The sequence below is a fragment of the Bos indicus x Bos taurus genome, chromosome 7, assembly GCF_003369695.1.
Source record: "Bos indicus x Bos taurus breed Angus x Brahman F1 hybrid chromosome 7, Bos_hybrid_MaternalHap_v2.0, whole genome shotgun sequence".
Lineage (NCBI taxonomy): Eukaryota > Metazoa > Chordata > Mammalia > Artiodactyla > Bovidae > Bos > Bos indicus x Bos taurus.
Window position 1 is genome coordinate 16,299,522 of NC_040082.1, and position 15,157 is coordinate 16,314,678.

The 15,157-nt window shown below is 39.3% G+C and overlaps 1 protein-coding gene across 10 annotated transcripts in view; it reads left to right on the plus strand.

Moving 5' to 3' along the window:
- The window catches only part of MCTP1 (multiple C2 and transmembrane domain containing 1), a 564,668-nt gene that overhangs the window by 238,474 nt on the left and 311,037 nt on the right, over nt 1-15,157 (plus strand). The window lies entirely within an intron of this gene.

The window sequence follows — 15,157 nt, forward strand, 5'->3', positions numbered from 1 at the left end:
CTAGTGGTAAAGAACCTGCATGCCAGTGCAGGAGACATGGGAGATGCGGGTTTGATCCCTGGATCAGGAAGATCCCCTGGAAGAGAGCATGGGGATCCACTCCGGTTTTCTTGCCTGGAGAATCCCATGGACAGAGGAGCCTGGCGGGGTACAGTCTGTGGGGTTGCAATGAGTCAGACATGACTGAAGTGACTTAGCACACACGTTGATAACAATAAAGAATTGATATTTGGATGGAAATAGCTCTCCATGACTCATTCCGCTTATGTGCAGAGAAAAACAGGAAATCCATGCCTCTCCACCGCATTTTTCTCCCTAAGAATACTAAAGCCCATGAGTATATGGTGTTTAGTAGGCAGAGCTAGAATCAGTGAGAGTCCCTCTGAGGGGGTGCTCCCCGGTTCCTGGTTCCATCCACTCAAGCCGTGTCCTTTAACAGGCAGCCCTTACTCATCTCCTTAATTTACAAAGAGCACATACTAACCAATTAAAAAATAAAATTAAAATGAATCCAGGATATGCACAGGCAGGTCTCAAAAAAATACAGATGGCTAGTAGACGTGAAAGACAGTCTCTCTAGTAATTAAAGGCATGAAAACAAAACAAGGAGGTGCGTGTTTTAATCTGAGTGGCAAATGGTTTAAAATATGTATAACAGTCAAACAATGTGGAAGGTACAAGTATTTGTGATTCCCACCCCAAATCTACAGTGTTTCCGTGCTTAATTTTCCCCTCTTCTCCACAACTGCAGAGGAAAAAAGAAGGAAGAGGGCTTGTTGGGAGCAGCCTCTGGTTGCAACAAATCATGGGTTTGCGAGTCAAAGTAGGGATGGGAAATGGAATATATGGGTCTCAAGAAAGCAGAGACCCTGCTGGCTGGGCTGGGCCAGGAGAGCAGTGAGCTTAAAAGCTGACTTTTGAGTGGATCCAGGGTGTGCAGAGGTGTGCACAGCGTTTTTGGAGGAGGGAAGAAGGCATCCCCTTTGTATGGGGCATACCTGACACAGTGAGTTAATGCATTCATTAATTAGCCCAGTAAATGGGCTTAATGCCTCTTTGATTTGGTTGTGTCAACAGTCTTCCTGAATGGCATTGGAACAACAAGCTGCAGGCTGTGAAGATATGTGTGGATATACCAATTATTCATAACTGGGGACTGCTCAGAGTATTGCACCAAATCAACAATTAGCTGGGCTGATATCTTAGTTGATGAGGCAGTGAGATTCAGAACCCAAGAAAGGAGCTTTGGTCTTCATACTTCAGCAACTTGAACTAGAACTCCTGTGGAAAGTGAGACAGTGAGTTCACAAGTGGAGAGCTCTATTTCGACAAAGAGCCAGAAGCAGGGGACACATTTAGCCAAAGGTGTGAAGATGTAAAGAGCTTTAAACTATAAACAACAGTTTTCTGTACACTGTAAAATGAAGAGTGTATTTTAATCATTAGCATAAATAATCTTATAATTTAAATATTCGACTTCCTTGGGAAAGTTTCTTCTGTACTTCTGGATGAAGATAGGTATATATTATTTCTGTGCTACCTGAAGTGATATCAAGGCAGTATGTGTGGTTGCATTCCATTTGCTAGTTATAAACTCCTGATTTTTATGTACATCGAGTAAGCCCTTTGTCCTCAAATAGTATCCACCTACTTAATTAATGACACAAAGAGATTTAATCAGAAGCACTTCAGATTGACTTATAAACGCTTAAGTAATAGGAGGGAGAGAAAAATATCTTTACCATGAGAAAGATTCTGAATCTGTGCTTTAGAAATCCTTGCTGTTAGAAATTTACTTTTTCCTTAACCACATCCAATCCTTTCCTTTTGATGTGAACTTTTAGCTAAGGAAAATTATGTAATTAGAGCCTGAAAAGTTAAAATTGACTTGCAGTTTCAGATGTCTAGTTTGCTTTCTGATTTTTTTATTTTTAAATCTTGGAGCAAAGCATTAGCATAGTGGTTGAGAGTATGAACTTTTTATACTAGAAAGACAGTTTGAATCTACTGCTTTTTTGGTAGCTGAAGCAACTCATTCAACCACTCTGATCCTCAGTCTCCACATTTGTATTACTAGGATTAAAAGACTAATTATTTCTTAGGTTTTTGTGCAAAATAAATGAAACAATGCTTGTGCTCCATCCATCAGTGTTAGCTATTTCATCAATTGTGATGCTTTTCTTGCAATTAATAAAAAACACAACTCAAACTGACTAAAATACTAACGGGAATTTATTGACTCACATATCTGGAAAATCTGGAGGCCATCTCAGTGGTCAAATCAAGTCATAAGAATCTGTTGTATTTCTTTCTCAAACTGGCCTTCCCCATTATTAGCTTTATCTCAGTTTAATTCCCCTCACGATCCCAAGACAGCTGCCAGTGCTCCCACAGCTGGCTACATGGTTCCTTATTCTCATCCAGGAGGAATAACTTTTCCAGTATTCTCCAACTAAACCAAAGATTTATCTTGATTGGAAGAGCTTAGGTCACATTCCCAACCAGTGGCTGACCCAGTCACGGTAGTCTGGAGGTTGGACTGGTCGGACATTCTTCACCCCAAACTGAAAAGCAAGTCAGCTTCCCACAACCCGCTGGTTATCAACAGGAAATTGAGGGCTATTAGGAAGGGCAAAGCTATAAACACCTACTTGAAAGGTGATCAGTATATTTCACCATTGTGATCACGGTTATCTAGGCACCATGGAGACGGCTGTCACTGACTAGACAGGAAGTTATCTGTGTCCCTGGGTGGGTTCAGAGAACACTTCATGTACAAGCTTGTGCTCAGTAGTGTCCAACTCTTTGCGACCCCATGGACTGTAGCCCTAGGCTCCTCTGTCCATGGGATTTTCCAGGCAAGAATACTGGAGTGGGTTTGCCATTTCCTTCTCCAGGGGGATATTCCCAACCCAAGGATCAAACCCAAATTTCCTGTGTCTCCTGCATTGGCAGGTGGATTCTTTACTACTGAGCCACCAGGGAAGCCCAGGTCCCACGGAGAGGGCTATCATTGCCCAGCAGGAAGTTATCTGTGTCCCTGGGTGGGCTCAGGGAACACTTATAGCCCCCAAGTTTGTTAAAATTGCTGTGAGAAGCAGTGTAATTTCAGGAAAACAAAACAAAGCAAAAACACATAAGTCTTCTGCCAATGTGAATAGTATATAATTCTGTAATAAGTCAAAGATTCCCTATGCTGAATACTACTGAGAAACTTTTGGCAATTTCAGATTATTGGCTTAATGCTAAGCTGTAAGAAAGCTTTTTTTTTTTTTAATTAGAAATAATACCTAACATCATTATTATCCACTCATATGATAGAGATAATGTTTTTGGCAGTTTACCACTTTTTTGCAAATAGTACTGAAAAAGCAAACTGTTGTACGTGTTGCTGTAACAATTGGAATGCTTGAAGAGTATCAATTGAATAATTTAAGCTTATAATTTTCATTATGTTTAGCTATTATATTCTAAGCTATTATATTCAACTCTGGATTATTTCTAGGATCTACAATTTATCCATAGCAGATCCTGCTCTAACATGTATTAATCCAATAGATTTTATTAATTTATGGAAAACCCTTATAAAGTTATCTTTCTCTATGACAGTCTTGTGTACTGAGTAAATAAAATTAACAGTCCTCCTGTGGTGTGACATTTTAGAATTGTAAATCTCACAAGCAAATGTAAAAGCACATTTAAAAGGAAACAGAAGTGTGTTTTTGATTCCTCATCTTTATTATTCAGGCCTCGGCCCACAGCCCTCTCACCCACTGTTGGTAAGAATAACTGAGAATGACATGCTTTCCTCACCAAACTGTACTCCAGGGAGAGCATTCCAATTCATGGGCAACGGATTCTGAAGGTCTGTGAAAACAGAGCAACTTCAGTATTTATCCCTGACACATGACTTCCTACAACTGCTCAGACTTTTCTCCTGTAAAGCACTTCCTTTGTGAGTTCGTCTTAAAGCCTCAACTACTTTAGGTACGAATCTATTTTTCACATTATCTAGTTTATGTCCTTATCTGTAATCAGGCTCTCATTTTAAGCACACAAAGGCAGGATTGAAATATTACATGTTCAACTAAGTGTTTTGCACATATTATTTATTGTTTATTTAAATAATCTCCACAACAACTCTATCAGGTAGGAACCATTTTTATCCCTACTTTTTAAGGTGAGAACCTTAGCTATTGAGTGACAGAGCCATTTTTTTTTTTAATTGACTGGAATCTGCTGTCTTCTGAAAGAAAGACGGAAATTTGGAAGTAATATAGATCAATCTCCTCTTTCGACAGATGAGGGCTTGAGGGTCAAAGAGAATAGGTTATTTGCTGGAAGTAAAGTTAGTTTTATGGAGGTGAAGGAAGAAAAACTCAAGTCTGGTGACTTAGAGCCTAATGTGTGGTAACTGGGAACATCCTTCTCAGTTACCTGTGGTTAAAATATTTGCAGTGGCTCTACTCTGAAATTATTTTTATTGAACATAATTAATGTGTAACAATATCCCTTAAATACATCACCCCCAGTTACCTGTGAAATGAGAAAAGAGCAAGGGGCTGCTGCTGAGGTGGGTTAGGTGAATCAGTCACTGACATGCCTTCTTTGAAGTGTATCATTATACTTACTAAGCAAAGACCAAATTAGAAGGGTTGCCCCCATCAAACACTAGGTTATCTGCACAAAAGAATTAGCTGTATGAAAGCTTTTTTTAAATTAAGCTTATTGTTTTAGAATAGTTTTAGGTATGCAAAAAAATTATGAAGCTATTTTAGGTTTACAAAAAAATTATGAAGGTAGAAAGAATTTTCATACACCTCATGCCTAACTTTCCCTGTTGTTACTGTCTGACATTGTTATGGTACATTTGTCACAACTAATGAACCAATATTGGCCCATTAATATGAGCTAAAGGCCATCCTTTATTCAGACCTTATTTTCACGTAAAATCCTTTGTGTTCCTGGATCACATCCAGGATGCCACATTTTATTTAGCTTTCACGACTGAACCGTCTCATGACTGTGTTGGTTTTTCAGGCTTTTCTGGTTGTTGATGACCTTGACAGTTTTGAGTTCTGTGGGTCAGATATTTTATAGAATGCCCTTCAGTTTGAGTTTTTCTGATGTTTTTCTCATGGTCAGACAGAGGTTACGTGCTTTGAAGGAAGACCACAGAGGTAAAGTAGCATTCTCATTGCAAGCCATTAAAGAAGCATACAAAATCACAATCAGCAGTGATTTTAACCTCGATCCCCTGGTTGAGATAGTACTGGCTAGGTTTCTCCAAACTGTACTATTTGGAAGGAGGTCACTGTGAATGCCCCACACTTAAGAGGTGGTGATTGACATCCTTAAGGAGCGGTACCTACATGAATTATTTTGAATTCTTCTGTACTGTAGACTTAGCTGTTCTTCCTCATTGATTTATCTATTTATTCATATAAATCATTTACTTATATCAGTATGGAATCATGGATATTCATTGTATACCTTGAGTTATAATCCAATACGGTGTTATTTATTTTGTAGCTTGAAAACTCTTTTTCTGCAGGGTTTTCAAAGATGGTAAATAATTAAAGGAAATCACAGTTTTCATGGAAGGCTACGTTGTGCCACGTTCTGAGGCAGTTCCATATTTGTGCCTTGGTTATACCTGTGAGGAATAACATGCTATTTGCACAAGTGAGTGCACAAGATCCTGTTTCAGCCACAGCTGTGCACCTGTGGCCATGAGGTTGTTTAAGCAGAAAAATTACGCATGAGTTTCATATTGAACTCATATGTAAATGAGAGTGGTACATTGATGTGCTTTGCCCAGTGTGAAGGTGTTTATCAAAGCAAATTTATAAAACTCCATTCCATAGAATCCTTAACACTGTTTTCAAAGAGTAAAAGCAGCAGAGAATAGTATTATTTTTCTTTTTAATAAAGTCTTAATTATTAGAATAGTACATACCATCCATTTGTAGAAAGTTTGAAAATTTCTGAAAAATAGGAGGAAACTAAAATTACCTTTAATCTCATCCACAGACTAGCCCGCTCACGTGTTATTTCCTTCCTTTTTTCCCACTATCTAGGTATATTTAGCCTAGTTAATTTCATTCTGTATGTAGTTTTGCGTTATATTTTTCACCTCACTGTTTTTTCCTAAGCATTTGCTCATATGTTTAAAAACGGTCCACAGGGACCATCTTAAGTGAATCAGTGAGCAGAAGAGATCAGAGTCTGAGAGCAGGTAGGAGGTGATTGCAGTCTGGTAGGCAGAAGATAATTATGGTGTAGACTAGAGCAGTAGAAAAAGTTGACCAAAGAAACATGTTCAAAATATAATTGTTAGGACTTAACCATTGCCTGCTTGGGTCCAAATATCACTGGTGCTAGATTTATACCTCAAACCCACATCTAGAGCAGAAAGGAGGAGCAGCAGGTCGAAGAAATAGAGGGCTTCTCATTCTTCTGCCATGAAACACCTCTTACCTTATTTTCCTATGTTAGCATTTAAACTTTAAGTGCAACACTGTCTCCATGAGAGTCTTTGAAGGAAAAGAATATGTTCAAACATCTTTCTTTGTTCTCTATAACATTCATTTGGTGCTGGGGATCCAGAAGGGGATAAAAAAAATAGTGAGTGAGTGAATAAATTAAATCCTGAATGAAGATGAGGTGAACTTTGTGTATTTGGGGTATTGTGGGGAGGTGGAGATTTATTACTAAACTTTGCTAATTTTTTTTTTCAGAAAAATTACTATCACCGTGGTTTTCTTTAAAGAAAATCAAATGTTAGAATAAAAGAAGTAGTAGAGGTCATGCTATCTAGAGCTTTTCCAAGACACCTATGTAATTTTACCAGAAGGAACAATAAGACATTCAGACAAAGTAATATCTGATAAAAACACTAAAATCTTACTTTGATTCATTGGTTTAATAAGTTCTGATAAAGGAACTCAAAAGTACTTGTAATTCACAGAAAAAAGTAAAAGTTGTAGAATTATTCCAAAGGAAGGAGGTATATGCATTTAAGTCTGATAAGAAGGCATTTTTGTTTAATCATAAAAGCCAGTGAGGCTATGGATCTGTGTGTTGCAAGATTTATAGATGGGAATACATGTAAACACTCAAAAGTATTTTTGAGCAAAATCCCAAATGTTTAGCGTCAATGTGACATCTGTTACACTAGCTTCTCTCTCTGAGATTGTTAGAATCTCAAAAGTTCAAATCCTCTGAAAGGAAATGTTTTCCTTTGCATATGCCCCAATTTTGGAAATAATAGAACTGGCCTAATCATTTTTAATACTTATTGGCACAAGAACTCATAGCAAGCTGGTATATTATGCCTTTTTGTGACAAGTCTTTTCTTTTTGAGGTTTGTTTTTTTATTAACAGGTAATCTTGCACTTTTTAATGCAATTTGGTTTTTTAGAGGGGAAGAAAGAGCATGCTTGGGAATTCACTGAAAGACAAAAGGTCAGAAGAGTTTATACAAATAAAATCTGTCTTGCTCTCGGGTCTCACAAATATTTTGCTGAAATAGTAACAATAGCAGTCATTAATTAGTATCATAATACTGAAAGTGGAAGAAGCAAACCAAGCAGAATCTACTTTCTAATCTCTGTGCTGTGTGTGATCAGCCACTTCAGTCACATCTGACTCTTTGTGACCCCAGGGACTGTAGCCCAACAGGCTCCTCTGTCCATGGGATTCGCCAGGCAAGAATACTGGAGTGGGTTGCCATGCCCTCCTCCAGGGGATCTTCCCGACCCAGGGGTCGAACCCTCCTCTCTTACATCTCCTACTTTGGCAGGCAGGTTCTTTATCACTGCTGCCACCTGGGAAGCCCCACACATACATAATGTATATTATTATTTTAAAAAATCAAGAAAAATCCTCTTTGCATTAAGTTACATGATTTTTTTTTAAATTTTCACAGAGTCGCTTTTTATTTTATTTTCTTAGGAAGAGGAAAATTAGGGTCATAGACCTCAACAAATTTTCCCTCTGCCTCAAGCACCTTAATAATATAACTAAGTCTTGTATACAGGACTTTGTGTTCTGATTCCTGTCATCTTTCCTCTGTTTTATGATAGCTCTTTTCATCACCTGCCCCCAATAGCTACATATATTCAAATAATTTGTTAATTTGCAAAGTGTTTTTACATATTTTATCTCATAATCAAAACAGTCCTTTGCATGGAATTTTATCCCATTTTAAAGATTAGAGGAGAAAAAAAAGATGCGAAAGAATAAGTATCTTTGGCTGAAATTAAATAGTTGATATCAAGCCTGCCCTTTCATCATAAGAATTTGCCTCTTGTAACACAAAGTTTGGTTACAGGGTCGAATTACAAAAGGAGTGGTCTGTACAAGAGGGTTGGAAAAAGGAATTTTATTTTCTTTCCTATGGTTCTGATTATTTTATATACTATATGTGTAGGTGGAAAGGCCATCCGTGGTAATGCAGCGATGCTGCAGAGAAACAATTAGCGACGAGTCAAGGGTGAGTAACCAGTGTTGTAGGAGTCCCAGCAAAGATGCTTGGGGAGGACTGAATTTCATACTTTTTCAGGAGAGTGAAATACTGCTATTTAGAGGGCCCTGAAAATTTGTAAGTTCATTGGGTTTGATTTGGGCTATTACAAAGTCAAAATCCCAGAATTAAACCCAGGGTTGTAGTTCAGTTCAAAAACAAACCAGAGAGGTACCATTTCATGCCAGTCAGAATGGCTGCGATCCAAAAGTCTACAAGCAATAAATGCTGGAGAGGATGTGGAGAAAGGGGAACCCTCTTACACTGTTGGTGGGAATGCAAACTAGTACAGCCACGATGGAGAACAGTGTGGAGATTCCTTAAAAAACTGGAAATAGAACTGCCTTATGATCCAGCAATCCCACTGCTGGACATACACACTGAGGAAACCAGAATTGAAAGAGACACGTGTACCCCAATGTTCATCGCAGCACTGTTTATAATAGCCAGGACATGGAAGCAACCTAGATGTCCATCAGCAGATGAATGGATAAGAAAGCTATGGTACATATACACAATGGAGTATTACTCAGCCATTAAAAAGAATACATTTGAATCAGTTCTAAGGAGGTGAATGAAACTGGAGCCTATTATACAGAGTGAAGTAAGCCAGAAAGAAAAACACCAATACAGTATACTAACGCATATATATGGAATTTAGAATGATGGTAACGATAACCCTTTATGTGAGACAGCAAAAAAGACACAGATGTATAGAACAGTCTTTTGGACTCTGTGGGAGAGGGAGAGGGTGGGATGATTTGGGAGAATGGCACTGAAACATGTATAATATCATATATGAAACGAATCGCCAGTCCAGGTTCGATGCATGATACAGGATGCTCGGGGCTGGTGCACTAGGACGACCCAGAGGGATGGTACAGGGAGGGAGGTGGGAGGGGGGTTCAGGATGGGGAACATGTGTACGCCCATGGTGGATTCATGTTGATGTGTGGCAGAACCAATACAATATTGTAAAGTAATTAGCCTCCAATTAAAATAAATAAATTTAAATTAAAAAAAAAAAAGCCAAAACAAAAACAAACCAGAGGAACAGGCTTTTCTGCTTAGTTTATCTTTCTGGTTTCCTGAATGCTAACTTGTTAAGCAGTATTGGTACATATTGCAGTTTACCTGGGACAGTTTTGTTTATGCCTCTTTATGCCTTACGGTTGGTAGAGGCACTTCTTTTGCTCTTTTAATGTGTCCCAGTTGGAATGATAGATGATGTGCTTACCTTTACCGTAAGCCTTTGCCCCAGTTCTTGTTGAAAATGTTCATGGAAACACTAAGTTTTCCGTGCTTGGTAACTGCAGGGTGATGCCCTTGTTGGAGCTCTGTCTGCGTGGGGAGCTGGCATCACAGGGGCATCTGTATGTGAATATCCATGATCACTTTAGGGTACCGGGGAGGGAGATTTGGAAGGCACGGGGCCGTTTCCATCTCTCTGCAGCTTCTCTGCCGTCCACTCTCTGCCATAGCATTTTTCTCTGGCAGTGCGTGGATTTCCTGTGTTTCTTGGGAAACCTGGCTGCTTTCTTGTTTCTCTGCTTCTTTTGCTCATTCTTGTTGCTCTTTTCTTTTCCCACTCTATTCCATTGTCAGAGCCAAGGGCTCACTTCAGCTGTCTCTCCCCAAGGGAGTTGAGAAGGGTGATTGGGGGTCAGAGAGAGATAGAAGAGTCCAGAGCAGCCTGCCCTGGCCTCCCAGCTGCTCTGGGCCTTCGGCAGTGGGAGTTCATGGATCTTTTACTCTCCTGCCCAGCTGTTGGCATCCTGTGCTGTGGTTAGTTGGTCTGTCTGAATGTCCTCCTATGAAGTTATATTCTACCCTCTATTTTCTCCACTCCGTACTTCATCATAGTTACAGCACCTGTTTTCTAGTTTGGGGTCATCTGTAGGCCTTCATGACCTCTCCAGTCTCTCGATTGTCTCCTAAGTAACTTTAGCAGGCACTTTCAACTTCTCCCTGAGCTTGGTCCAAACAACCTTTGCCTAATAACAATTTTGCTGACTAACCACCTATCACTGACCAGCCTATTCATTGTCTGCCTCTAGTTTAGGTCTCCAGATCTAATCAGCTGAACAAGGGGCAGGGAAGTTCAGTGTACACAGACTCAAGCATAAGCTGTCCCTTTAGGTGGAGCTGTGGATAGACAGGCCCTCTGACCAGCATCTTTAGTGGAGGATGCCCATTGGTTGGCACAAATTTTCCTCATTCTATTTGGTTTCGCTTTCTGAAGTTGCTGAGTTGAACTCTAACTGATTATAATGTCCCCTTGACAAGTGAATCCTTGAGCTTCACTGAACTTTGAATATTCCAGTGACTTCTGAATTCTGTTTTTGACAAATTAAATTTTAAAAACTTTTTATTTCCATTTAATGGTGATTTCACTGTGCGAATTTTACTAATGTCATAGAAACTAGGAGAGATGACTAAGTAGTGTTGAACAAGATTCATCACAGCAGAGCTGCAAAGAAATAAAGGCTTTATTGGGGTTCTTAGAATTGTAATTTGGGAGACATAGATTCGAGTAGGAGTCAAAAATGTGTTCCAAGGAGGAGAGGAAAGGAAGAGTTTTATAAAGGCCAACTTTAGGTGTGTGAAAGTTGCAAAGGTTGCAAAAGTTGTTTTGAAAGAATTATGATTGGTGCTGGCAAGCTGAAGCTGTTCTTATCTATACATATTTGGTTGCTAAAGGCTATCACTAGAGGGAGGTGGAAGTCTGGTTTTATGACACGTTGCAGGTTTTCTCGCAATGTCCTTGAAATATTTGTGGTTTGGAGCAGTTCAAAAGTTTATCCTTCCACCCAGTGAGGGCAGGCTTAAACCCTGCTTCCTCAATGGTCTCTTGGCTCCATTTTAAATAGCTCCCTTGGCAATACCAACTCCATTTTGAAGTCCCTTTTTCCACAGTAGAAACTGGTAATAACTAAGTAGACGTCTTCGAGGATACCTCTTGATATCCTTAATAAGGTTCTTAAATTTTAGAAGTCAAAAAATGGCAAAGCTTTCATGAACTTTTCTACTTTCATGAAGTGGATTTTGTGGATAGACAAACAGCTACACTAAGCCTGAAACAGCTTAACCAATCTACAGTCCAATGGGCATGGCAGTACTAGGAACACCCAAGAAAATCTCCCCAAATGCAGACATACTTCTCCTTTTCTGTGCAGTGCTGCAATAACTATTTCCTCTTGATAATAAGGATCAACCACCCCCAGCTAACACAGTAACCCCACTTTAAATTCATCAGTACCATTGTATCTTCTGGTAGAAGCTTTCTTCTGTTAGGGAAAAGGTCTTCTAAGCAGCAGAACTCAAAGTCACAGCGACCCTTTGTGGATGCCTACATATATTCCACAAGTGTTTCATGATACAAATGTTAAAAGTCTGGAAATTCTTTGTATATAAACTTCCTCAAAGATATGCTTTTATAACCGGCACAATGGCACAGTGGGTCAAGCTAGGGTGCAAATTGAAATCATCAGAGGATTTGTAAGAAAAATATTGATAGCTGAGTCCCACCCCCTCAAAGTTTCTGGGTGCTTACTCAAAGCCCTTGAGGTTGAGAACCACCAGTTCATATAAAATAAGGGAAAGAACGGTTTGGTATGAGGAAATTTGACATCACGTGCATGGTAACTGTTCTAGTTCAAGCAAGCCAGGAACATTAGAGGGAGAGTTTCTTTAAAAATGGTGCCTTGATGGAGTAGAAGACATGGATGCTTCCTTTCATGTTCTCATGGTCCCTCTCTTCCACAGTCTTGTTTTGACTTTCCTGCAAGTGACCTGACAAGGCTACACATTTATACTTATGTTATAGTTTTCAGTTTCAGATATTGAATCTGCTTTTTGACTTCAACAGTCCCAAAACTTAAATTGAGGATTATTGTAGACACCTCCTAAACCTCCAAGTGTGCCTAGAACTCCAGATTTAAAAATTTAAGCTTATTTCTTTTACATTCCCACCGAAAGTAACAAGGGTTATTTCTTCTTTCTGTCTTCACTAGCATTTATCTTTTTTTTTTTTTCATAGTAGCCTTTCTAACAGGCATAGTTTTGTTTTTCAGGTCCCTGATAATTAGCAATGTTGAACAACTTTTCATGTTCCTGTTGGGCATTCATATGTCTTCTTTGGAGAAATATCTATTCAGATCCTTCAGTTCAGTCGCTCAGTCGTGTCTGACTCTTTGCGACCCCATGAACCGCAATACGCCAGACCTCCCTGTCCATCACCAACTCCCGGAGTTTACCCAAACTGCCCATTAAGTCAGTGATGCCAACCAACCATTTCATCCTCTGTCATCCCCTTCTCCTCCTGCCCTCAATCTTTCCCAGCATCAGGGTCTTTTCCAATGAGTCAGCTCTTCGCATCAGGTGGCCAAAGTATTGGAGTTTCAGCTTCAATATCAGTCCTTCCAATGAACAGCCAGGACTGATCTCCTTTAGGATGGACTGTCAGATCTCCTTGCAGTCCAAGGGACTCTCAAGAGTCTTCTCCAACACCACAGTCCAAAAGCATCAGTTCTTTGGCACTCAGTTTTCTTTATAGTCCAACTCTCACATCCATACATGACCACTGGAAAAACCATAGCCTTGACTAGATGGACCTTGCTCATTTTTAAATCAGTTTTTTTTTTTTTGCTACTGAATTGTATGAGTTCCTTATATTTTATGTATTAACCTCTTACCAGATACATGGTTTACAGATCTTTTTTTTCCTTCCATAGGTTGTCTTTTCATTTTGTTGTTTCCTTTGCTAGGCAGAAGCTTTTCAAGTTGATGTTGTCCCACTTGTCTAGTCCTGCTTTTATTGCCTGAGTTTTTCATGTCATATCCAAAATTATTACCAAGACCATTGTCAAGGAGCTTTTTCCCTATGTTTTCTTCTTGAAAATTTATAACTTCAGATCTTGCACTGTTATTAATTCATTTTCAGTTGATTTTTGCATTTGGTATAAGATAAGGAGAAAGTAATGGCAACCCACTCCAGTGTTCTTGCCTGGAGACTCCCAGGGACGGGGGAGCCTGGTGGGCTGCCGTCTATAGGGTCGCACAGAGTCGGACACGACTGAAGCGACTTAGCAGCAGCAGCAAGGGCTTTATTACATTCTTCTCTATGTGGATATACAGACTTACCAACATCTTTTATTTAAGATGCTGTCCTTTCCCTAGTTTATATTTTTGATGCCCTTATAGAGGGTTAGTTGACTGTATGTGTGTGTTTATTTCTGGGTTTTTTGTTCTGTTCCATAGATCTATTTGTCTGGTATTTTGGTGGTGTCATCCTGCTTCAGTCACTACAGCTATGGAGTATAGTTTGAAATCAGAAAGTGTGATGCCTCCAGCTCTGTTCTTCTTTCTTAAGGTTGCTTTGGCTATTTGGGGTCTTTTATGGTTTCATATGTTTCAACAGCCCCACTTCTTGGTACTTATACAAAGGAATTTAAATCAGAACCTTAAAGAGATACCTGTACTCCCATGTTTATTGCAGCATTATTCACAATATCCAAGACATGAAAACAGCCAAAATGTCCATTGTTGGATAAAGAAAATTTGGTATATATGTACAATGGAATATCATCCAACCTTATGCAAGGAGGAAAATCTGCCATTTGCGACAGTGTGAATGGACCTGGAGAACATTGTGTGTGCGCTCAGTCGTGTCCAGCTCTTTGCGACCCCATGGACTGTAGCCCACCAGCCTCCTCAGTGGGTTTTTCTAGGCAAGAATACTGAAGTGAGTTGCCATTTGCTCTTGCAAAGGATCTTCCCAACCCAGATAGTGAACTCACATCTCGTGCGTCACCTGCATTGGCTGGTGGATTCTTTACCACTAGGGTTTACCACCTGGGAAACCCACAAAGCATTATGCCCAGTGAAAAAAGTCAGTTACGGAGAGACAAATACTGTATGACTTCACTTACATATAAAATCTAAAATAGTAAAACTCACGGAAGCAGCGAGTAGAATGGTGGTTGGCAGGGACTGTGGGAGGAAGAGAGAATGGGGAGGTGATGGCCAAAGTGAACAGAATTTCACTGCAGGATGAATAAGGTCTGGAGCTCTACTCTCTAGCATATTATCCATAAGTAACAGTACTGTATTGCATACTTAAAATATTCTAAGATGGTAGACTTCATGTTAGGTGTTCTTACCACATACATAGGTACACACTCACATATACATACAAATAACAATCGGAACAATAGAGAGGTGGGAGGAACCTTTGGAAGGGGATGGATGTGGTTTTTTCGGTCTTGATAGTGGTGATGTTTTCACAGGTGTCTACCTATTCCCAAACTCATGGAGTTGTATAAATTACATACGTACAGCTTTGACATATCACACCTCGATAAAGTGGTTAAAAAATAGCAACATCTGTCTAAATGTGGGACATGGCAGTTTAGTGAGAGGGAGGGAACATTTAAATTTCCTGTAATAGTCACTAGATAAATGTTAAATCTTAAAAAAAAAAAAAAGGTTTGTTTTAGAGCTGTGTATGTGCCTGGTACTTCAGATACATCTTTCCTAATATGTCCTTATATTTGATAAATTTGAAAAAGATGCTTTATACCCATAAAAACTGTATTTCTAATATCCCTCCATAACACAGTTTTCTTCTTG